The sequence below is a fragment of the Oryx dammah genome, unplaced genomic scaffold (assembly GCF_014754425.2).
Source record: "Oryx dammah isolate SB20612 unplaced genomic scaffold, SCBI_Odam_1.1 HiC_scaffold_29, whole genome shotgun sequence".
Taxonomy (NCBI): Eukaryota; Metazoa; Chordata; class Mammalia; order Artiodactyla; family Bovidae; genus Oryx; species Oryx dammah.
Window position 1 is genome coordinate 13,771,204 of NW_024070213.1, and position 25,104 is coordinate 13,796,307.

The 25,104-nt window shown below is 46.5% G+C and overlaps 1 long non-coding RNA gene across 2 annotated transcripts; it reads right to left on the bottom strand.

Moving 5' to 3' along the window:
* LOC120857876 lies at positions 1 to 23,764 on the bottom strand. 2 transcript variants are annotated; one of them, XR_005719761.1, is made up of 4 exons: positions 22,626 to 23,758; positions 21,636 to 21,796; positions 834 to 1,330; positions 1 to 662 (listed from the first exon to the last, which is right to left on the bottom strand). It is a non-coding gene; the product is annotated as an uncharacterized LOC120857876 (long non-coding RNA). The 2 variants fall into 2 exon arrangements; XR_005719760.1 differs by lacking the exon at positions 1 to 662 and having other exon boundaries at positions 747 to 1,330; positions 22,626 to 23,764.
* Between the last annotated feature and the right edge of the window lie 1,340 nt (positions 23,765 to 25,104).

Genomic DNA, 25,104 nt, shown 5'->3' on the forward strand with positions numbered 1-25,104 from the left:
TGGTGCTAATATACCAATCATATTTTAATTTAAATTTGTGAAATACACACCATGCCTGCCCATGTGAACGACCACTGTAGAGGACATTTTTATGTCCAGCTTTATTTATTTATTTTGACTGTGCTGGGTTTTCACTGCTGGGTGGCCTTTTCTCTAGTTACTGTGCTTAGCTTCTCTTTACAGTGCCTCCTCTTGTTGCAGAGCGCAGACTCTCCAGTGCCCAGGCTTCAGCAGTTGCAGCCTGTGGGCTCAGCAGTTGCAGCTCCTGGGCTCTGGGGCACAGTCTCAGTTAACTGTGGGGCACGGGCTTAGTTTTTCTGCAGCCTGTGGGATCCTCCCAGACCAGGGATCGAAGCTGTGTCCCCTGCACTAACAGGCGGACTCTTCACCACTGAACCAACCAGGAAGCATCTTTATGCTCCGGTTTTTACTTTAGTCCATTGTGTCAGGAAACTTGCAGGTTTGGTTTGGCTCTGGTATCTTGTATTCCATTCACTTATTTATAAAAGACCCAATTTATACCCTGTTTCATGGTGCTGCTGAAACCACTAAGTAGTACATGTAATAGAAAGAAAAAATGGAACAGGAGTAAAAGGCTGAGTTTCATCCCATTTGTGAGATCTCAGGCAACTCGTAGAATCTTTTATCTGGATGCTGGGTTTCTGAAACATAAAATGGGGAGAATTTTCACTGCATTCCTCTCTCAGGCTGTTGTGGCGAACAAACAGAATAATGTGTATGAAAGCACTTTTTAACTTTCAAGAAAATTTTATTGAGGAATAATTTATACACAATTAAATTTATAGAGCTTAAGTTTTTCCAAATGTACATACCTGTTTTTTGTATGTACAAAGTGAGTTTTTCCAAAGGTACATACAGTAAAATGCACGTGTGTGCATGCTAAGTCATTCAGTTGTGTCTGACTCTGTGCAACCCCGTGGACTGTAGCCTGACAGGCTCCTCTGTCCATGGGATTCTCCAAGCAAGAGTACTGCAGTGGGTTGCCATTTCCTTCTCCAGGGGATCTTCCTGCCCCAGGGACTGAACTCCCATCTCCTGAAATTCCTACATTGGCAGGCAGATTCTTTATCACTCTTACAGAATGGCTTGAGGCCTCACTCAGTCCTCGGGGACCTGGTGCAGCTGGGGGTAGATGTCCCATACATATTCAGATTCACCACTGCTGGGATGGACAGGAGGGGAAGCAGGCTTCCAATGGAGAAGAGGGACCCTTGGACTGACTTTGGCAGCACTGGCATTTCCAAGAGTGATGTGTTCAATTTGCCCAGCAAGGCTGGGAGTCAGCACTTTGCAGGACAGACATGATAGTCTAAAGAACAAATCAGGGAGGACACTTTGCAATTAGAGAAGTTGCGATGGAGGCAGAAAAGTCAGGGTTCTGGGGAGAGAGGAGCAACTGCTGACTGCGGGGATCGGTCACCACGTCACAAGTGCAGGCAACAGATCGGGCCAGACGGGTCCCTGACTGCCTCTCCGTCACATGGAAAGAACCCTTCCCACTCTTTACCCTCAGACCCACTCCCTTCTGGCAGGGAGAGGGGGCTTCATGGCTCATCATGGCTGTGCCCCAGATCTTACAAACCTCAGTCTTAGACTCTCCAGAAATATCAAAAGCTCAGGTGTGTGTGGGGGCGGGGGGGGGGGGAGGGCGGGGGACATGCTAAATGCTATTTGCACAGAAAAAGTTTATCATCATTTCTGAAAGTAATAAAGAGCCTCCCTGAAGAGTGATCTTTCAATGATTGACTTTTGACTCCATTTCTTCTAGAATGCATTTCTCAGCTATATCAACTCTGTATTGGGCATTTGCTCAGTTGAAGAGCCCTCAGCGTTCTGCACATTTTTTGCACAATAGGCTTTATAACATCCTGTATTGCTTACCCAATACCTTGGCAGCAAGCAGAATGCATCTCATAGCCTTGCTCCAAGAGATGTTTTCACCTAAACCTTCGGTTTTTAGGTGCAAATGCCTCTCTGAGTCAATCTATCTCCCTTTTGCATGATGGTGTTTTGGGCTTCCTTCCATCCTTGGGATGAAAAAATGTACTTTCCATCTGTACCAGTTATTAATTTCACATCTTTCAGCTCCTCCCGCCTCCCCCAGCCTTCTCCCACTTTGTAATACTGGAGCTGGACTTTGCAGGCTAGCTTTCGCGTTGCCAGCTGGCTGGCCCTGAGGTTGGACAATAGGAGTGTGGGCGGGACGATGCATGGTTGAGAGAGAAAGAAGGGCCTTTTTCTCCCCCTTCCCTTTTTCTGTTTTTCAGAGCAGCAGCAAGCAGGCACCCCAGTGGCATTGCAGAGGGGCAGCAGGGCCGCCAGCTCTGGGCACCTTCATCCTCGCCAGCATCACCATCGCAGGCAGCATGCTTCCTGACCCAGGGACCTCCCCTCTGGGGTCTGAGGCCAGCGGGCATACAGGCTCTTTACTCTGAGCTCCTAAGCTTCTACTTTCCCCTTCATCCTCTACCCTTAGAGTTCTCCTGGAGCCCTCTCCATAGTGCCAGTCTCTTCTACATTGAACAAGTCTTCCTATCACATTTCCCTCTTCAAACTTTCTGAGTTTTTTTTACAAATGCTAAAGCCATCACCAAATGGAAAATGTTAAGTACTTGACGACCATGAGCACATACCCCCAGGCCTCCTGGAGGCTGATAATGTTCACTCCTGTGACACCACCCTGGTACCACCATCAGCCCATCAGAGAACTGCACAAGCAGATCATGTACCCTGGATCCCCACCTCCCTCACCTGGCCTTTAAAGACGCTTTCTTGAGAACTCCTTTAGGGAGCCCAAGTGTTCTGAGCACTAGCTTTCCTGGACTCATTGCTTGGCACCTGCAATAAACACTCCTTTCCTTCTTTACAACCTGGTGTCGGTAGATTGACTTTACTGCACTCAGGGGAAGGGACCGAGTTTGGTTCAGTAACGAGTTAAGTTCTGGAGATTGCAGTCTTGGGGAAGTAGAAGGAACACAACAAGCCAGAAGCCTCAAGCAGTAAGAGAAGTAAGGCATTTTATAGTTTAAGGGAACATGAGTATAAACTTTATATTTTCAAAGTGCATGGACATCTCAGTTCAGTTGAGTCACTCAGTCGTGTCCGACTCTTTGCGACCCCGTGGACTGCAGCACACCAGGCCTCCCTGTCCATCACCAACTCCCAGAGTTTACTCAAACTCAGGTCCATCGAGTCGGTGATGCCATCCAACCATCTCATCCTCTGTTGTCCCCTTCTCCTCCCACCTTCAATCTTTCCCAACATCAGGGTCTTTTCAAATGAGTCAGTTCTTTGCATCAGGTGGCCAAAGTATTGGAGATTCAACTTCAGCATCAGTCCTTCCAATGAATATTCAGGACTGATTTCCTTTAGGATGGACTGGTTGGATCTCCTTGCAGTCCAAGGGACTCTCAAAAGTCTTCTCCAACACCACAGTTCAAAAGCATCAATTCTTCGGTGCCCAGCTTTCTTTCACACCCGTACATGACTACTGAAAAAACCATAGCCTTTACTAAATGGACCTTTGTTCGCAAAGTAATGCCTCTGCTTTTTAATATGCTGTCTTTGTTGGTCATAACTTTTCTTCCAAGGGGTAAGCGTCTTCTAATTTCACGGCTGCAATCACCATCTGCAGTGATTTGGGAGCCCAAAAAAATAGTCTGTCACTGTTTCCACTGTTTCCCCATCTATCTGCCATGAAGTGATGGGACCAGATGCCATGATCTTAGTTTTCTGAATGTTGAGTGTTAAGCCAGCTTTTTCACTGTCCTCACTTTTATCAGGAGGCTCTATGATCACTTATTACATTCACGAGTCTATACGTGCACATGCATACATGCATACAGACACATATATTAAAGACAGGCTGACAGTGAGTGGCTCTGGCACATTCCTAATGCTTAGAAGACCCCATACAATCCCCTCTGAGGAATCTCATCTCATTCACCATGATCTCTAAATATTGTGAATTGATACAGGACATCATTCTTAAACAGAGGCTCAAGGTCACAGGAAAGAATGAAGAGTGGGTGCTGACAGTGCCAAGGCTCCAGGAGGTAAAGATTCAACAGAGAACAAGAACAGCCCTTGAGAAGTTCCGCTGAGACCCCCTGGAAGGGTGTGAGCGAATCCTGGCTCAGGGATGCTAACCCCAGGGCTCCCTCTGGTGGAGCTTAGTGGCTATTGCCAGCATGGACCTGCGTAAGGTCAGAGTCCGGACTATCCTTTCTCTTGTTTGAGATCTCATACGACCCTTCCCTCCCATGCCTCCAGCTCCTCACAAACACACAGGACTCCACCCCTGCCTTCTCGAGCCAGGAGAGTCAGGATTGTTAGGAGAACCCCAAAGAAAGCCTCCCTGGCCAGTCATTCCAATCAGTCTCTTTTTTTTTCCCCCTAGAGCTATGTCCCTACCTTTCTGACCCAGAGGTAAGGATACCTGTGAGGATTCAGCCAGGTGAGCAGTCGAAGACTGCTGCTGTTCATTCACAGACTTGTGCTGAGCCCAGGAGGCACTGGGCTCTTGTTTTGATCTCTGGTACTCACAGCCCAGGCTGTGTCCTGACTCTCAGCTGTCCCACCCATGCAGCCATCACAGCTGGGAGACCCATGCTGCTTTACTGATGGGGCAGCCGAAGCATAGAGGGGCCATACAGCCTGCAAGTGCTCCTGGCAGGATGTGAACCCAGAATGCCTGGGGCTCCAGAGTCTATACTGCTAAACACCATACTGTGCCAGATACAAACATATAGCATACGCCTCATTCACAGAGAACTGAACAGTCTGGTGGGTGTATTCCTGAATTTCACTACTCTTTCAAAGGGGGACCCAGCAATCCCACAGCAGGACATAAACCCTGAAAAGATCATAACTCAAAATGTTCACTATAGCACTGTTTATAGTAGCCAAGACGTGGAAGAAACCTAGATGTCCATTGACAGCAGATGAATGGATAAAGAAGTTGTGGTACGTATATACAATGGAATATTACTCAGCCATTAAAAGGAACACAGTTGGATCATTTGTAGAGGTGTGGATGGACCGAGAGTTTGTCACACAGAGTGAAGTAAGTCAGAAGGAGAAATAGACAATTGCTTTCAGCTGATTTATTCAATCCAAGAAAACTGTATGTAAACTAAATTATACTTTCTTGGTGAATATGGTAGGTTTCTAAAAAAGGAGTCTCAAAGACCAACATCATCTTTGGTCAAAAAGTAAGAAACTCGCTGGGAGAACCCAATGCACAAGGCCCCGCGGTAGTACACACCACACGTTTCAACGTTGCTGTTTCTGCCGTAGCAGCCACACCCATCACAACCTTGGTCCTCTGTGACAGGCGTCTGATCACCAGTTCTTGCAGTGGATTAGTGACCGGAGACAAGAACAAATCAGCTGAAGAAGAGAAACATAAACCATCACGTCGGGCTGTTGGTAGAGATCCTGCTGCCCGTGGTTCAGAGGCCAGATTGCAAGAGATGGAAATGGGCTCTGCGGGTGGACGCAGCACTGAGACCCACACGGGCCAGGCAGTAACACACACACACACATATATCAGGGCTCCAAGCACCCCTTGGTCAACCGGCCACCTTCATCCTGCCAGACAGCTGGAAACCTGCCTGCTCTTTTCAGCCAGAGCAGGAGCAGGCATAGGGCCAGCTGGGCTTGGGCAGCCAGATGCCAGGACTGGTCTCGGATACAAGTGGGGACTTAGCTCCTCATACGATTCAATTCATGTCTCTCTCACCCTGGTGAACAGGATCCACTATCCCATCGTAGGAGACAAATCAAAGAGATTAATGTCTCTGGGCTTTTCCTCCTTGGTAGATATAGGTATAGACATAGATACATGTATAGATATAGGTATATGTATACACACACATAAACCTACACAGTATGAAAAGGCAGAATGATAGGACACTGAAAGAGGAACTCCCCAGGTTGGTAGGTGCCCAATATGCTACTGGAGATCAGTGGAGAAATAACTCCAGAAAGAATGAAGGGATGGAGCCAAAGCAAAAACAACACCCAGCTGTGGATGTGACTGGTGATAGAAGCAAGGTCCGATGCTATAAAGAGCAATATTGCATAGGAACCTGGTTAGGTCAAGGCAAACTGGAAGTGGTCGACAAGAGTGAGCGTTGACATTCTAGGAATCAGAGAACTAAAATGGACTAGAATGGATGAATTTAACTCAGATGACCATTATATCTACTACTGTGGGCAGGAATCCCTTAGAAGAAATGGAGTAGCCATCATGGTCAACAAAAGAGTCCAAAATGCAGTACTTGGATGCAATCTCAAAAATGACAGAATGAGCTCTGTTCCTTTCCAAGGCAAACCATTCAATATCACAGTCATCCAAGTCTATGCCCCAACCAGTAATGCTGAAGAAGCTGAAGTTGAACAGTTCTATGAAGACCTACAAGACTTTTTAGAAGTAACACCCAAAAAAGATGTCCTTTTCATTATAGGGGACTGGAATGCAAAAGTAGAAAGTCAAGAAACACCTGGAGTAAGAGCAAATTTGGCCTTGGAATGCGGAATGAAGCAGGGCAAAGGCTAACAGAGTTTTGCCAAGAGAACGCACTGGTCAGAGCAAACACCCTCTTCCAACAACACTAGAGAAGACTCTACACATGGACATCACCAGATGGTCAACACCAAATCAGATTGATTATATTCTTTGAAGCTAAAGATGGAGAAGCTCTATACAGTCAGCAAAAAAAAAGACTGGGAGCTGACTGTGGCTCAGATCATGAACTCCTTATTGCCAAATTCAGACTGAAATTGAAGAAAGTAGGGAAAACCACTAGATCATTCAGGTATGACCTAAATCAAATCCCTTATGATTATATAGTGGAAGTGAGAAATAGATTTAAGGGCCTAGATCTGACATATAGAGTGCCTGATGAACTATGGAATGAGGTTTGTGACACTGTAGAGGAGACAGGGATCAAGACCATCCCCATGGAAAAGAAATGCAAAAAAGCAAAATGGCTGTCTGGGGAGGCCTTACAAATAGCTGTGAAAAGAAGAAAGGTGAAAAGTAAAGGAGAAAAGGAAAGATATAAGCATCTGAATGCAGAGTTCCAAAGAAAAGCAAGAAGAGATAAGAAAGCCTTCCTCAGTGATCAATGCAAAGAAAAGAGGAAAACAACAGAATGGGAAAGACTAGAGATCTCTTCAAGAAAATCAGAGATACCACGAGAACATTTTCATGCAAAGATGGGCTCAATAAAGGACAGAAATGGTATGGACCTAACAGAAGATATTAAGAAGAGGTGGCAAGAATACACAGAAAAACTGTACAAAAAAGATCTTTACATCGAAGATAATCATGATGGTGTGATCACTCACCTAGAGCCAGACATCCTGGAATGTGAAGTCAAGTGGGCCTTAGAAAGCATCACTATGAACAAAGCTAGAGGAGGTGATGGAATTCCAGTGGAGCTATTTCAAATCCTGAAAGATGATGCTGTCAAAGTGCTGCACTCAATATGTCAGCAAATTTGGAAAACTCAGCGGTGGCCACAGGACTGGAAAAGGTCAATTTTCATTCCAATCCCAAAGAAAGACAATGCCAAAGAATGCTCAAACTATCGAACAACTGTACTCATCTCACATGCTAGTAAAGTAATGCTCAAAATTCTCCAAGCCAGGCTTCAGCAATATGTGAACCGTGAACTTCCAGATGTTCAAGCTGGTTTTAGAAAAGGCAGAAGAACCAGAGATCAAATTGCCAACATCTGCTGGATCATGGAAAAAGCAAGAGAGTTCCAGAAAAAACATCTATTTCTGCTTTATTGACTATGCCAAAGCCTTTGACTGTGTGGATCACAAGAAACTGTGGAAAATTCTGAGAGAGATGGGAATACCAGACCACCTGACCTGCATCTTGAGAAACCTATATGCAGGTCAGGAAGCAAGAGTTGGAACTAGACATGGAACAACAGACTGGTTCCAAATAGGAAAAGGAGTACGTCAAGGCTGTATATTGTCACCCTGCTTATTTAACTTATATGCAGAGTACATCATGAGAAACGCTGGGCTGGAAGAAACACAAGCTGGAATGAAGATTGCCGGGAGAAATATCAATAACCTCAGATATGCAGATAACACCACCATTATGGCAGAAAGTGAAGAGGAACTAAAAAGCCTCTTGATGAAAGTGAAAGAGGAGAGTGAAAAAGTTGGCTTAAAGCTCAACATTCAGAAAATGAAGATCATGTCATCCGGTCCCATCACTTCATGGGAAATAGATGGACAAACAGTGGAAATAGTGTCAGACTTTATTTTGGGGGGCTCCAAAATTACTGCAGATGGTGACTGCAGCCATGAAATTAAAAGACACTTACTCCTTGGAAGGAAAGTTATGACCAACCTAGATAGCATATAGAAAAGCAGAGACATTACTTTGCCAACAAAGGTCCATCTAGTCAAGGCTATGGTTTCTCCAGTAGTCATGTATGGATGTGAGTTGGACTGTGAAGAAAGCTGAGTGCCGAAGAATTGGTGCTTTTGAACTGTGGTGTTGGAGAAGACTCTTCAGAGTCCTTTGGACTGCAAGGAGATCCAAACAGTCCATCCTAAAGGAGATCAGTCCTGGGTGTTCTTTGGAAGGAGTGATGCTAAAGCTGAAACTCCAGTACTCTGGCCACCTCATGTGAAGAGTTAACTCATTGGAAAAGTCTCTAATGCTGGGAGGCACTGAGGGCAGGAGGAAAAGGGGACGACAGAGGATGAGATGGCTGGATGGCATCACCAACTCGATGGACATGAGTTTGGGTGAACTCCAGGAATTGGTGATGGACAGGGAGGCCTGGCGTGCTGCGATTCATGGGGTCGCAAAGAGTCAGACGTGATTGAACCCCAAACAAAAGTTCATTCTAAAACCTCAGTTTAGGGGGCAAGGGAAGTTTGCTCTCCACCCAGATAATCATCACCCTCTGCATCCACAGGTTCCCCATTCATGGATTCAACCAATTGTAGATTTAAAATACTTGCAAAAGATAGTCCAGAAACCTCAAAAAATGAAACCTGAATTTTCCACATGCTGACAATTATTTAAATAGAATTTACATTCTATTTACAGCTACTTACATCTCATTATTTCAGGTGTTATAAGTGATCTAGAGATGATTTAAAGTATACAGAAGGATATGTGTATACATGGTAGAGTAGAAAGACCCTGGGCTCACTCCCTTTCACAAGCACACCAAAAATCGCAACTATCTGCAGAACAACCGCAGATGAGAAAGACCAGAAGGGTTCAGTAAAACCTGATCACTACCAGATGATCTGGACTGCAAGGAGATCAAACCAGTAAGTCCTCAAGAAAATCAACCCTGAATATTATTGGAGGGGCAGATGCTGAAACTGAAGCTCCAATATTTTGGCCATGTGATGCAAAGAACCAATTCATTGGAAAAGACCCTGATGCTGGGAAAGATTGAGGGCAGGAGAAGGGGGCAAGATGAGATAGTTGGATGGCATCACCGACTCAATGGACATGAGTTTAAGCAAACTCTGAGCGATAGTGGAGGGCAGAGGAGACTGGTGTGCTGCAGTTCATGGGGTCACAAAAGAGCCAGACACAACTGAGTGACTGAACAACAATGGCTCGATGAATGAGAAATTTAACCCTGAAGACCTAAATTATGAGATCACAGGTTTCAAATAAGAGGAAGAGCTTTTGGGGGATGGAGAACTAGAATTACTCTGTTGCAGATTTCAAAAGATGTGACCTAGAGCATTAAATAAAAAAGAAAAAAAGAAAGGGGACTTCCCTGGTGGTTCAGTGGTTAAGACTCTGAGCTTCCAGCGCAGGGGGCTCAGGTTTGATCTCTGGTCCCTGGTCAGGGAACTAGGATCCCACATGCTGCATGGCCAATAAAGAAAAGAAAGATAGAAAAAAAGAGAAGCTAGCGACCCCCTCCTGGACTTAGACGTGGCCTTCTCCCCAAGGAGGACTGTGAGAGTGGCAGAGCTGGGTGAAATCAGAAATGGCCTGGGTGAGACAGCTGGTCCTCCTCTGTCCCCTTGGATGCTGGCATCCTTCAAAATGCCTCCTCCTAGGATGGCATCCTCCTAGGCCTCAGTTCACTTCCTACACTTACCTTCGGTGAGCTCATTCACTCCCAAGGCTCAGACAACCTCTAAACCAAACATGACCTTCAAGTCTCTATCTCTGGTCCTGCTCTTCCCCTTAAGCTCCACCACCACTCAGAGAAGAGTCTTTTAAAAGGCAATGTATCAAGATCAGACTTAATTATCTCCCTGTCTTCATTAGTCAGGACTCTTGGTTGCTAGTGTCAGGAACCCAATAAGAATTACCTCCAGTATAAAGGGTAATTTATGGGTTCACGTTAACCAAACTGTAAGACAGGAGAGGATGAAATTAACTCCAGGGATGCCTGGAACCAGAGGCTGAAAGGCCACCAGAACTAACTTCCTTCTGAGCCTCACACCTGCGTCTCTGCTAAGGTTAAACTTTTTTCTACTGAAGGCCAGTTTTTTTTCCAAATATTAGAGACATAACCAGCAGCATCGCTAAATTTGCAACTTGACAGATTCACCATCAGAAAAAAAACCAGCTCTTTCCCCTAGTGACAATTCAAAATTCAGAATTACCAGGGAAGGTCTCTGACTGGGGTCACATGCCCATATGTTGGTCAAACACTCCGGAAAGGGTGGAGACAATAAGATACTATGATTGAACTAGCTTGTATCTGGTATCCACCCTTAGATCAATCATTGTAGCTAAGGAGATGGCTTTTTATTAAATATTTTATTATTTTTAAATTTACATTTAAAAGGCAGTTCTTGGGAAGGCTGACATATTGAAGTTGGGGCAGGGGAGAACAGGTGCAGGCAGGTGTGTCTCCTGTTCCAGGAGATGGGAGCTGCGCCAGGTAAATAAAACACTGACGTCTGCTGCATTCTCCAAGGATGCTCTGTGCACCGTACTCTTTTTGTTAGGCCACATGCGCAACTTGTGGGGTCTTAAACCTTGGCACTGAGAGCATAGAGCCCTGATCACTGGACCTCCAGGGAATTCCCTGTGCCCGTATTCTTGATCTCCACCAACAACATCTCGATTTATCTAGTCTCACTGATCATGCCTCAGCTTCCTAAAAACTTTGGTCAGTTTCCCAAACAAAATCCAATCTCCTTCACTTGGAACACAAAGCCCCTCCCACCCTGGCCTGAACCCTCTCTCCAGCCATACCCCTGTGATTCAGCTGTTCCACTCTCTGCTTCCTGAATAACCACACGTGGCTGCCACGCCTGCACTGTTCCTCAGACACAGACTGCCTCCATCCCTTCCAGCCCCATACATTCGCCCAAGCTCATGTCTGCCTGGACTGGACTGTTGTTTCTCACTTGTCAGCTGTGTATCTTTCTACATTGCAAAAAACCCTAATGCTGGGAAAGACTGAAAGCAGGAGGAGAAGGAGGAGACAGAGAATGAGATGGTTGGATGGCATCACTGACTCAATGGAAACGAATCTGAACAATCTTCAGGAAATACTGAAGGACAGAGAAGCCTGGCGTGCTGCAGTCCATGGGGTTGCAAAGAGCCGGACACGACTGAGCAACTGCACAACAACAAGATGAAGGTAGGAAGTGGCCTTACCCTCAAGTTAAATCTACCTGCTTTCCAGGCACTTGTGACAGCTTTGTATGTCCCAGGACATGTGAGTTCATCTCTCTGATCAGTACTTATCACATGGAGCTATCATTCACTTGTTGACCTGCGTGTCTCTTCACTTGACCAAGAGCCCTCAGAAGGTGAGGACCACACATTGTTCATCTTTCAAGTTGGTCCTAGCACCAGCCTGGTAGGTGAATGGCTATCCCCTGGCCTACAGTGGATGGCCAATCCATGTTTTTTTTGTTCTTTTTTTAATTGAAGTATAGTTGATTTACAGTGTTTTGTTAATTATTACTGTACACAAAGTGATTCAACTATACATATATAGCAGTCTTTTTTCATATATTCTTTTCTATTATGGTTTATCATAGGACATGGAATAGAATTCTCTGTGCTGGACAGTTGGACCTTGTTGTGATGTTTAATGACTAAAGCAACAATGAACAGCTTCTAATTTTGAGCATTATTTGATAGTTTTAATAACTGAAGCCTCATATTACCAAAACTTCTTAGTTCCTTTTAGGATATCCTTAGTTCTCTTTAGGATATGTGAGTGAATTAAAGGGTAATGAATGGGTGAATTTGGTTTCATTACTTCCATCCCAAATACTTTATTCAGATTTGCCAAAGTGAAAGTCACTCAGTTGTATCTTTGTGACCCCATGGACTATACAGTCCATGGAATTCTCCAGGCCAGAATACTGGAGTGGGTAGCCTTTCCCTTCTCCCGGGGATCTTCCCAACCCAGGGATTGAACCCAGGTCTCCGGCACTGCAGGCGGATTCTTTACCAGCTGAGCCACCAGGGAAGCCCAAAATGCTACTGCAATAACCACCTCCCCCAATTGCTGTGTATTTCTGAAGCTTCTTCACTGCCATGTTAGTCCAGATAGTACACAGATTTTTATCTTCTCTGAGCTCCGAAGTGCACACGGGGCCACTGGTAGGTAAATGAACCATAAGCCTGTGGCACTGGATACACACTAAATAATGCAAATGCCTGGTTTTCCGTCCTGAGTTTTTCCCCTTGATTAGCTGATTCCAAATAGCTGTGATGTGTAAATTGTTATCACGATGAAGGGCATTTGTTTTTGAGTGATCTAGCTTTGCATGTGCATCAGAGATGATTCGAGGTGAGCGCCACCCCATCTCACTTCTCTGCAATTTGCTTTCTCACGCAGAAGACCAAGGCATGAGGTCAGCCTCTTGGGACATCACCGTATTCTCTGCGCTCTAGGTGGGGACTGACCACCTGGGTTGTGCCAACTACCTTATCCTGCATGACCTCAGTCATTAGGGGAAATTCCTCAACATCTAGATCCCCTATGAGGTTCCTCCCAGCCCGTGGGGGGCAGACAGCCTGTGTGACAGCAGAGCACACCCCTGGTGCTCTCATTCCTCTTGCTACAATGGACCAGACTCTCAAAGGCCATCCGGCAAGAGGGTCCACACTCTCTCAAACAGCTCTGGCTACACTGAAAACACCCTTATTCTCTGCTAATTTGTCCTTTATTTCAATATATGCTGGTTCTTATCTGGTGTTCTGTCTACTTGCCTTTTTATGATCCACATCTGACGCTAAGCTGGAGAGCTGTGAACATAAATTGCTTTGCAGAGGTGACCTTGCTTTTATTTTCGACAGCTTTGAGAGTGGGAGCTGTGTTTCACAGAAGACCGGAGCCGGAAGGGGCCTTAGACCACCTCCTCATTCTACAGACACAGAGCTGAGCCCCAGGGGCAGGAAGTGACCTGCCAAGGTCGGGGAAGAGCCAAAATGAGACTTGGGTTAATGCAGGTGATGCTAAAACCAAAAAGGAGACATGCCAGTATTGAAGGCAACGAGCTAGGTTCTGTCAGAAGAAAAGAGAAGAAAATTGTTCAGATGATACAGAATCTGCCTACAATGCAGGAGACCCGAGTTCAATCCCCTGGGTTGGGAAGATCCCCTGGAGAGGGGAATGGCAACCCACCCCAGTATTCTTGCCTGGAGAATCCCATGGAGAGAGGAGCCTGGTGGGCTACAGTCCATGGGGTCGCCGAGAGTCAGACACGACTGAGTGATTGACTCTTGCACTTACACTGAGGACCTGACCGCAGGCCATGGTCACGTGGGAAGAGCCAAAGCATCAGCTGCCATCGCTGTTATTGCTGACGATGGAAGTGTACAAAGGCTTCTAGCAGAGAGTCTTCGGGCTGGAAGGAATGTCTGAAATCCTGCTACCCTGGCACACCACGCGCTCTGCCCCCAGCGCACCAGGGCTGTCTGGAAGTCGGGAGGTGGCAACTAGATCACAGATGGATTCTTCCTCGTGCTGCTTGGCCTATCTGTGCCTCAGTTCTCCTCTCCTGCATCTTGCCCTCTCAAGCTCTTTGAGAGGCGAAGGTCTGTGTTGGGCTCTGACTCTGGCTCCACAGGGTCACTTCTCCCAGACGTTCTGAGCCTTCACCTTGGCCTGAAGGGATGGACGCCAACCTCCGGGAAGAACTCAGCCAGCCATAAAACCGGGCCCCATCGTGGAGCTGCCAACATATATCAGACACTGTGCCGAGTGCCTTCAAATGCCCAGTCTCTGATAACTTACAACAGCGTTAAAAGACAAAGAGGACTTCCTTGGTGGTCCTGGTAGTTAGGGATCTGCCTGCCAGGGCGGGGGACATGGGTTTGACCCCTGATCCAGGACAATTCCACATGCAGAGGGGGCAACTAAGCCCAGGCACCCTGAAGCCGGTGCGCCCGAGAGCCCATGCTCCTCAGTAAGAGAAGCCACGGCAATGAGAAGCCCACGCACCACAACCAGAGAGGAGCCCCTACTCAAGGCAACTAGAGAAAGCCCATGCGGCAGTGAAGACCCCAGCACAGCCAAAAATAAATAAAAATAAATAAATACCCCAATACAAAAAAAGACGAAGCAGCAGCAGCTTGGAGGAGGTAGGTGGCTCCTCCCAGGCACATGGCTAGAAAGGGGCTGAGCTGGGTCTGTCACACAGGGTGGTCTGACTCTGAAACCTGTATTTTCCATGATGGCACACTGCCTTACAAACAGAAAACTCTAAACCCATGACACATATATTTTTTTAATGTTGATCGTATAACACATAGTTTTTGTTTTTTTTTTAATGGAGAGTATCAGTGCCAAGATCAGGCAATCACAGCCACGTCACAACAAAGACGCAGGAAAAGCGAGATCACTGGCCGGGTGACCACAAAGCCTGTCTGGGGTCTCTGCCAGCTCTGACCCTGACATGTGACCTTGGGAGTCAACTTCCTGTCCTCGCAGTGACAGCTTATTACCTAACCCTCCACCCCACCTCAGGAAGTGTGAAAGTTGACCTTTTAAAACTCCGCAGGGCACCAAGTGCAATTCCTCGGACTTTGAGAGAGGGATTTCAGAAATGTGTGTTGTGGGACTTCCCTAGGGGTCCAGTGGCTAAGACTCTGCACTCCCAATGCAGGCACCTGGGTTTGATCCCTGGTCGGGGAACTAGGTCTCACATGCCACAACTAAAACCCAGCACTGCCAAATAAGTAAATAAATAATATTCAAAATTTAAAAAGAAATATGTGTTGATATGTCAAAGATTCCCATTTTAAGCTAAGTTTATGGCCCAACTTTTGGACACATGTTTGATAAAGAACATAGCCTATGCAGAACGTCATAAGGTGCTGACTTTGCAATGGATTAAGGCAAGAAAACAAGACCATCCCCAAGAAAAAGAAATGCAAAAAAGCAAAAGGCTGTCTGAGGACACCTTACAAATAGCTGTGAAAAGAAAGGAGGCGAAAAGCAAAGGAGAAAAGGAAAGATATATCCATTTGAATGCAGAGTTCCAAAGAATAGCAAGGAGAGATAAGAAAGCCTTCCTCAGCGATCAATGCAAAGAAATAGAGGAAAACAACAGAATAGGAAAGACTAGAGATCTCTTCAAGAAAATCAGAGATACCAAGGGAACCTTTTATGCAAAGATGGGCTCAATAAAGGACAGAAATGGTATGGACCTAACAGAAGCAGAAGATATTAAGAAGAGGTGGCAAGAATATACAGAAGAACTGTACAAAAAAGATCTTCACAACCAAGATAATCACGATGGTGTGATCACTCACCTAGAGCCAGACATCCTGGAATGTTAAGTCAAGTGAGCCTTAGAAAGCATCACTACGAACAAAGCTAGTGGAGGTGATGGAATTCCAGTGGAGCTATTTCAAATCCTGAAAGATGATGCTGTCAAAGTGCTGCACTCAATATGCCAGCAAATTTGGAAAACTCAGCAGTGGACACAGGACTGGAAAAGGTCCGTTTTCATTCCAATCCCAAAGAAAGGCAATGCCAAAGAATGCTCAAAATACCGCACAATTGCACTCATCTCACATGCCAGTAAAGTGATGCTTAAAATTCTCCAAGCCAGGCTTCAGCAATAAGTGAACCATGAACTTCCAGATGTTCAAGCTGGTTTTAGAAAAGGCAGAGGAACCAGAGATCAAATTGCCAACATTCGCTGGGTCATAAAAAAGCAAGATAATTCCAGAAAAACATCTATTTCTGCTTTATTGACTATGCCAAAGCCTTTGACTGCGTGGATCACAACAAAATGTGGAAAATTCTTTAAGAGATGGGCATACCAGACCACCTGACCTGCCTCCTGAGAAATCTGTACGCAGGTCAGGAAGCAACAGTTAGAACTAGACATGGAACAACAGAGTGGTTCCAAATAGGAAAAGGAGTATGTCAAGGCTGTATATTGTCACCCTACTTATTTAACTTATATGCAGAGTACATCATGAGAAATGCTGGGCTGGAGGAAGCACAAGCTGGAATCAAGACTGCCGGGAGAAATATCAATAACCTCAGATATGCAGATGACACCATCCTTATGGCAGAAAGTGAAGAAGAACTAAAGAGCCTATTGATGAAAGTGAAAGAGGAGAGTGAAAAAGTTGGCTTTAAAGCTCAATATTCAGAAAACTAAGATCATGGCATCCGCTCCCATCACTTCATGGCAAATAGATGGGGAAACAGGGGAAAGAGTGGCTGACTTTATTTTGGGGGGCTCCAAAATCACTGCAGATGGTGACTGCAGCCATGAAATTAAAAGATGCCTACTCCTTGGAAGAAAAGTTATGACCAACCTAGACAGCATATTAAAAGGCAGAGACAATGCTTTGCCAACAAAGGGCCGTCTAGTCAAGGCTATGGTTTTTCCAGTGGTCATGTATGGATGTGAGAGTTGGACTGTAAAGAAAGCTGAGCGCAGAAGAATTGATGATTTTGAACTGTGGTGTTGGAGAAGACTCTTGAAAGTCCTTTGGACTGCAAGGAGATCCAACCAGTCCATCCTAAAGGACATCAGTCCTGAATACTCATTGGAAGGACTGATGTTGAAGCGGAAACTCCAATACTTTGGCCATCTGATGTGAAGAACTGATTCACTGGAAAAGACCCTGATACTGGGAAAGATTGACGGCCGGAGGAGAAGGGGATGACAGAGGATGAGATGGTTGGATGGCATCACCGACTCGATGGACATAAGTTTGAGCGAGTTCCAGGAGGTGGTGATGGACCGGGAGGCCTGGCGTGCTGCAGTTCATGGGGTCGCAAAGAGTCAAACATGACTGAGTGACTGAACTGAACTGAACTGAAAGCAAGAAAGAAGTTACAGTATTAGAGATGGTGATTTTATTTAATTTGATGACTGGAGAGGGAAGCTTTGAAGAGTAACTATTTTGGTCTTTATGGACTCAGAAAGTACTCTGAAATTATTTGCTAGATGACATAAAATTTCATATGAGAAAAGAAAATAAAGATTCAGTGATGGTATGGGAAAAGGTTATCTGGGCCAATATTTTAGAGAGGTCAGATATGCTGTGCTGTGCTTAGCAGCTTCAGTCGTGTCCGACTCTTGGCGACACACATGGACTGCAGCCCGCCAGGGTCCTCTGTCCATGGGACTCTCCAGGCAAGAACACTGGGGTGGGTTGCCATGCCCTCCTCCAGGGGATCTTCCCCACCCAGGGACCAAACCTGGGTCTCCTGCATTGCAGGCAGACTGACTGGGCCACTGTTGGACATGATGCCAATTAAAAAAAAAGAAAAAAAGAATAGGACAAAGAACTTTCCCCCAGCCCTTCCAAGAGTAGGCTTCAGACATAATACCCCACCACACTATTCGGTGGGATCTAAAACAGAAGAGAAGATGTGTATGTTTTAAAGAATCTGATATTGGGAGTTCTTGCACTGTGTGCTTCAAACAAAAAGCAATTGCTTTAAAAATAAACAAAACCTGTTAAGAGGTTACTGTTCCAAAAGGGTTCACTTTTCCCAGCAATTATTACAAAAGGGATGAATGCAGGCCCGCATGGACTTGAGGAGAGGAGACCAGAAACTTTCTGGGGGGTCCTTTCCCCCTGTTCTCCACAGTTTACCGCTGGTAGCTCAGCGCCTGACTGCTGCCCTCTAGTGTCCACTGCCTACAATAGCATCTCACCACCCAGATGCTGGTCTAATTAGGAAGCCCCTGTGATGGGATGGACATGAGTTTGCGCAAGCTCCGGGAGTTGGTGATGGACAGGGAAGCCCGGTGTGCTGAAGTCCATGGGGTCGTAAAGAGTCGGACATGACTGAGCAGCTGAACTGAACTATAAGGTGGTCTCTGATCTCCAGCCAAACATAATTACCCTACAGAGCAAAGCCATTCAGAAAGGAGAATCAACATTAAGGAGCTTGTTGAATTAAAATCGTCTTCTGAGAAAACTATGAGAAGAGAGCATACAGCACTGAGATGTGAGTGAGGGTGTCGAGTTCCCTCACCCCTCCTGATTGTGGACCACACGTGGATACAGCACAGAACACGCACAGAACACCTAGTCCCTGGGCCTATCCTGGGCAGACACAGTCCGAGGGGTGCAAGGAATGGGGAGGGGTGGCAGGTCCAACCTTCACACTGAGTTCCTAACCCTGCCTCGTGGAAGCAGAGGTTTGGGAGTTCCAGGCAGGATGGAAAACTTCTTGGTGGCAAGCTGATGAGCAAACTAGACTGACACAGACAGTCTTTCAGTCTTGACTTGTGACTTGGAGCTCCTTGAAGGAAGGCAGGGTTTTCACCATTTTATCTTGCCTGGCACATTGTCCATATAGATACTCAGCTGTTGTTTTGTTGCATGAATGAATATATTCACTTACAGTTTCTCTTGAGGAAGAAAAAATTAGTTCAAATAAATAACTAGTGGGTCGAGAGAGAAAAAGACAGCAGCCTCTGACATTTAGAAAGTGGCCATAAACTTGCAGTGGGGTCACAAAGAGTTGGACACGACTGAGCGACTGAACTGACTGATAAACTTGCAGAATACCAACCTCAGGAGAAGTTACAAGGAGACTCTGGCTAGATGAGACAGAGCGAGGCCACTTCGTAACTGTGTCTAAGCATAGACGACAATAAGGTCAGTGAGCCACCCACGGAATACCAAACACCCACCCCACATCAGAAGGAGCGTCTGCTGCTCCATGACCAAGTCCAGCTCATCCTCCAGCTCATCTTCCTGTACCACAGATAAGACTCATCGAAATGCCCAGTTGCAGACTTGCCTGCTTCTTGGCAGCCTCCAATCTTGGGCAGAGCCCCATGTCCTTAGAGGCTCCCCCCAAATCTTCAATAAGCTCTTCCTAAGCCCCACTTGCTGGGACTCCCCATGGCTCCAGGTCTGGACTCTCGCTGGCTACAACCCTGGTTGTTTAGCTCCAGGGCTGCTTCTGGGGCTGCTTGGCTAAGTAAGTGCTAAGAAAAAAGAATGCCCAGAACTCCGAGTTCTGTGTGGAACCTGGTGGGCTCCCAAGAGCTCTTGGTCTTGAATGTTAACACCCAGTAGCCCTTCCTGAGGCATTCTCCTAAGCACTCCACAGTCGGCTCATCACAGGAGGCAAGCACTGTTGTTTAGTCTCTCCGTCATGTCCAACCCTGCAATCCCCTGCCAGGCTCCTCTGTCCATGGGAGTCTTTAGGCAAGAATACTGGAGTGGGTAGCCATTCCCTCCTCCAGGGGATCTTCCCAACCCAGGGATCAAACCCGTGTCTCCTGCACTGGCAAGGGGTTCTTTACTGCTGAGCCACCAGGGAAGTCTAGGCACTGTTATTATTCCCATTCACAGACACAGAGGTGCAGCATGGAGAGGTTAAGTAACCTCTGCCTCTGCAAGGTCAAACAGCGGGTAGGAGATGGAACCAGGGTTCAGCTTGGTTATCTGACCCCAGAGCCCAAGCTGCAGATAGATGGGACTCTGAAGGACTCTGAAGGTAGAAGGAGGAATGTGCATGTGTTTTCTGGGCTGGCAGTGGGAGCGGGGGAGGAAGGCATGAGCAAAGGCCCAGGAACAGGAAAGAACAACTCTGCATAATCAGCATCTGGATTCTAAGTCGAATAAAAATCTCTGCAACGTCCGCTGATGTCCCAGTCACCACAGCCCCATCCCTTCCCCACCCCCACCACCAGCACTGACCCAGCCCCCTGGAGGCCAGACCTCAGGGCCAGGTGCAGGCACTGGGGTGACAGATTCTGGTTCTTGAGGTGGCTGGGATCCTGCCATCGTCACTCGAATAATAAAGAATGTTCCATTGGCCCACATCCACACCTGTTCCTCATCTCCTGGAACCTGGAGGCACAGAAGGGTGTGGCCAGGCCCAGAGTCCCCCTAACTAGCAACCGCCCTTCTTTCTGATCTGCGTGTCCAGATGTCACTTCTCAGGGAAGCCTCCTCGGATCCCTTGGGATTGGTTACATCCTTGGTCACAGGCTGCCAAGCAGCCTTAACTTCCCCTTTACTAAAGCCTGTGGCAGTGCAGACTGTCCTCCTGCTGGACCATGAGTCCCACGGGGCTGGGGCTACGCTGGACTGGGTTGCTGCCTGGCTCACCCCTACAACTCAGAGATGTGAACTTGAGGGGGACAGACTGAGTAGCGGGAGATTCGGGGAGAACTAGGTCAATCCCTTTCCTTTCCTGTCCCAAGCCCTTGCCTCTTGGCCCTCAGCCAAGCCAGGTGTTCCTAGAGAAATCCAAGCACAGGCTGTTGTTCTACCAAGAGCCTGGTCAGTCCCCAATAAACTTCACTTTCTGAGAAGTGACGGTTCCCCTCTGGTGAGTTATCCAAGGTCACCCGGAGCCAGCAAAGTCAGAAATAAGACTCAGATTAGTGCTCCCAAGATGGTCCTTTTCTTAAATGAATAAAGAGGAGGAACTGGGCCGGACATTGATTCTCTAAGAATTCTCTAAGAATGTTCATCAAATGCGGACTGAGAATGTCTACTGATTTTGTATGCAACCTGCAGAGATACTCAAGTGTCATGAGCCCTTCAGGACAAGGTATTTCTTAAAAAGGAACAGGAAAACACAAGAAGCACCATCTGGGTTCATGGTTAACACTGCAGAGATGAGCTGAATTCAACTCTGGATTGCGACTCTCCTGAGCCGGCTTAAACAGTGGGGTGGGAGCCGGGATCAGCTTGCTGTGTAGCCTCTCGGCGGAGGGCAAAGCACAGCGGAAAAAGCTGCAGAGAACACAAGCGTCGTTGGCATAACCTGTATGTTCCCTTCTCACGAGGAGCCATTAAAAATAAATAAGACCAGTGCTAATTTCTTAGATCCACAGCCACACAGGGAGAAGGTTCAAATAAAAGCCAAGCTCTTAGCCTGCAGGGCTGAGGAACGAAAGCCAGGCAATTAGAGCTGAGAAAATGCTTTACATAATCTTGCAGCAGGAGGCCAAGCTGAGTCACATTCAGGAAGGAGCCCTCACTCAGGTGTTAGGAAGAAGCAAGATGGATGGAACACAGGACGGCAGGGGTTGGGGAAAGGCGGGACACAGCAAACCAACTCCCCAGCCAGCTCCCAGCCTAGAGTCTGGGAATGACACTCCCTGAGGAATAGTGGGGGTTGGTGATGAGCTGTGAACTTCTTTCCCAGACGTTTGGGACTCACCTCTCCCATGGACATCATTCTCAATGACCAGGCAGCCCGCGAGAGCCGTGTACCTCGTATTTCTTTGAAATGTTCCTCTTTTCCATCAGCAGTGCCCAAGCATTATGATCCAGCGATCCGCAGGAAGGGAAGCAGGATGGCTTCTTTCACCAAACCTTTCCCTGCATTCAGGGCAAAGGGGTAAAATGAAGCAAAGTCACGTTGCTGAAGCTTCTGATCAAAAATAATTTTTGACAAGGCTTCTGTTTTTCTTTTCCTTGCTATCTTTTCATTATCGTCCCTTTTTCACTTTACGAGTACAGGGATGTATACTTTCATCTAGAAATGGACTATTTTATGCAAAATACAATGTTTATTGAAAAATAAATAAAACATTCTTCCCCCAGGGGCCAGAGGGCAGTCTGGGATGGAAGGGTGACCAGAAACACTCACTATAAGATGGTTTTTAGCACTGTTCTTGGCAGTCTGTGTGTGTGTGTGTGTACACGTGTGCGTGTAGTCGATCAGTTGTGTCCAACTCTTTGCAACTCCATGGACTGTAGCCCACCAGGCTCCTCTGTCCATGGGGTTCTCCAGGCAAGAATACTGGAGTGGGCTGCCATGCCCTCCTCCAGGGGCTCTTCCAAACCCAGGGATCAAACCCAGGCCTCTTGTGCCTCCTGCTGTCCTACTGGGGCAACCTGGGAAGTGACATCAAATACCTGGATGGCTTAGACACATTTCTGTAAAGATATCACCTTGCTACATCATCCATCAAAGCTCAGGAGAATTTTCATCATCATGAGTCCCAATAAAAGTACAATTTAGACAGACGGGGACCTAGCTTCAGCAAACGGAAAACCTGACTTGTTTCCATGGGTAGGTAGTTTCAGTCATTCTGTTTTGTCTTTCTACCACTCTACAATTAAGGGATCTTTTAACACCTCCCTTTTTGACCAACATAAGCCGAAAGATTAAGTGAAGTGTCTAACTCGCTTCAAAAAGACATACCTGGGAGAGGCTGGAGGCCGGTGGACTCAGGAAGCTCACTCTTTGGGTGAGGGCAGATAGCCTCCTGGATTCTCCGCTGGGCCAGGAAACACCGAGAGTGAAGGTGGCAGGCCCTGGTTTGTTTCAGAATTTTCAATTGCATGGAGTAAATGTTTTTCACCACGGGTTATGTGTTTAGTTGTTGCTTATGATGATTCAAACTGAGAACAAGAGATTTCCCACACCTGCAAGTGGGTTACGTAAGAGTCACAGGAAACAAACACCTCAAGAGTCCATTAAGTCTGAGCTGAGAATTGAGGTTTAAATAATGCAACGTGGAAATGAGACACAGACATCGCAGGAAGAAATATATAACATATGCAGCCCTCCATGACTCGCTACAGGGAGCGTTGATTACTCCATGTAGGAAGAGTGTATTTGTGAGTCCAGAGCGGCTCCCAGGTCTTGACCATCCTCACAGGAACAGTCTAGAAATGAAAGCAACACTGATACAAAACCTTCTTCTTCGTTACCACAAGATCTAGGAGATTGTTTCTTATCAACACATATTGTTTTTTTACCCTGAGGCTGATATTACCAAAGTGATAAAAGAAAAGTTACTATCAGCTGCAGTTTGTTCAGGGCAGAATTTTAAAAATCATTTATTCATGAATCTGGAATGGATTCCCTCTCCTCCAACCCCCACACGCATGATGACAAGAGGAAAAGATGGCAAACAACGGCGTCCAGTCTTATTACACAGTGAGGATACGATTCTCAAGTCAGTCTACTGATCACAACAAAGAGGACACTACCATCAATGAACTCAACACGATCACGTTTAAGAAGTTCATCAAAATCGGGTCTTTCTTATGAAAGAGGATTTGGAGTACAACCTCAGACAAGAATAACAGCACAGTTCTCTCTTACAATGTCTATTTCACCGCATTCTGCCTACAGAGAGGAGCTAGCTAGTCAAGTTTAGAGTTCACTGGGGGGGTTGCCTTGCAAGTTTCAGCCTCAGGCTCTTAGTCTCCTGGAGGTCAGATCAGCTAATGTCCAGATGTGTGTGTGTGTGTGTGTGTGTGTGTGTGAGTCAGATCAGCTAATGTCCAGATGTGTGTATGTGTCAGATCAGCTAATGTCCAGATGTGTGTGTGCGCGCACGTGTGCGCACATGCACTCAGTCACTCAGTCCTGACTCTTTGTGACCCCATGGACTGCAGCCCACCAGGCTCCTTTGTCCACGGGATTTTCCAGGCAAGAATACTGGAGTGGGTTGCCATTTCCTTCTCCAGGGATCTTTCCAACCCAGGGATCAAAACCATGTCTCTTCAGTTTCCTGCCAATGAAAGTGAAAGTCACTCAGTCATGTCCAACTCTTTGCAACCCCACGAACTATACAGTCCATGGATTTCTCCAGGCCAGAATACTGGAGTGGGTAGCCTTGCCCTTCTCCAGGGGATCTTCCCAACCCAGGAATCGAACCCAGGTCTCCTGCACTGCAGGCGCATTCTTTACCAGCTGAGCCACAAGGGAAGCCCAAGAATACTGGAGTGGGTAGCCTATCCCATCTCCTGCAGATCTTCCTGACCCAGAAATCTAACCAGGGTCTCCTGCATTGCAGGCAGATTCTTTACCGACTGAGATAAAATCTACCACAGTTATTCCATTCAAGCATTGGGGAGGCCATTGAATTAAACTGGAAAAAAATTGCTGTGTTGAATTGGGGACTGTCTGAACATCAGTTTGTATGTAAGTAACAAATAAGTAGAAGAAAAAGATTTTCAGCATCTGCCTCCCTGCTGTCTCTGAGGTCGTTTTTGTGAGCAGGTCCGCAGCAGCGGTGAGCCACCCCCCACAAGGCAGCAGCCTGGTGACTTCCTCTCCTGTATTTCCATGGTGACTTCCACATGTTTATAAAATGTGTCCTTTCTAAAAACACTAACAGCACTTCATCAAAACCAGCTGTTCCTCTGCACATCAGTCAGGAACTCTCGGCTGTCACTCGGCTTCAGTGCATTGGACCTGGGCACCAACCAGGTGTCAGTGCGTGACCTACTCTCGGCGCAGTCACATGCCCTCAGGGCTGCAGTGAGTCTGGGGGAGGGGGCAGCTGAAGAACCACCTCACCGAACCTGCTCCCTACGCCTTATTTGTATGATGTCTTTGCAGTTCAAGGGACAGAGCTGAGCGTTCCAGGTGTGGACACTTACTGGGTTTTTCTTGAGAAGTTAAATTACCTTCACTACCTTTCAGCCCAAATTGGGTGAAGGTAATGGAGATGGAATTTAGTAGCAAAGTGAGTTCAAAAAAGGTTTTCCAGGAAAGATACCAGTATTCTGGGGATTTCTCTGGTGGTGCGGTTGTTAAGACCCTGCTCTTCTAAGGCATGGGGGTGTGGCTTCAATTCCTAGTCAGGGAACTAAGATTCCACATGCCCTCGAAGTGCAGACAGAAAATAAATAAATAAATCTAGGAGATGGCAAAATTAAAAAAA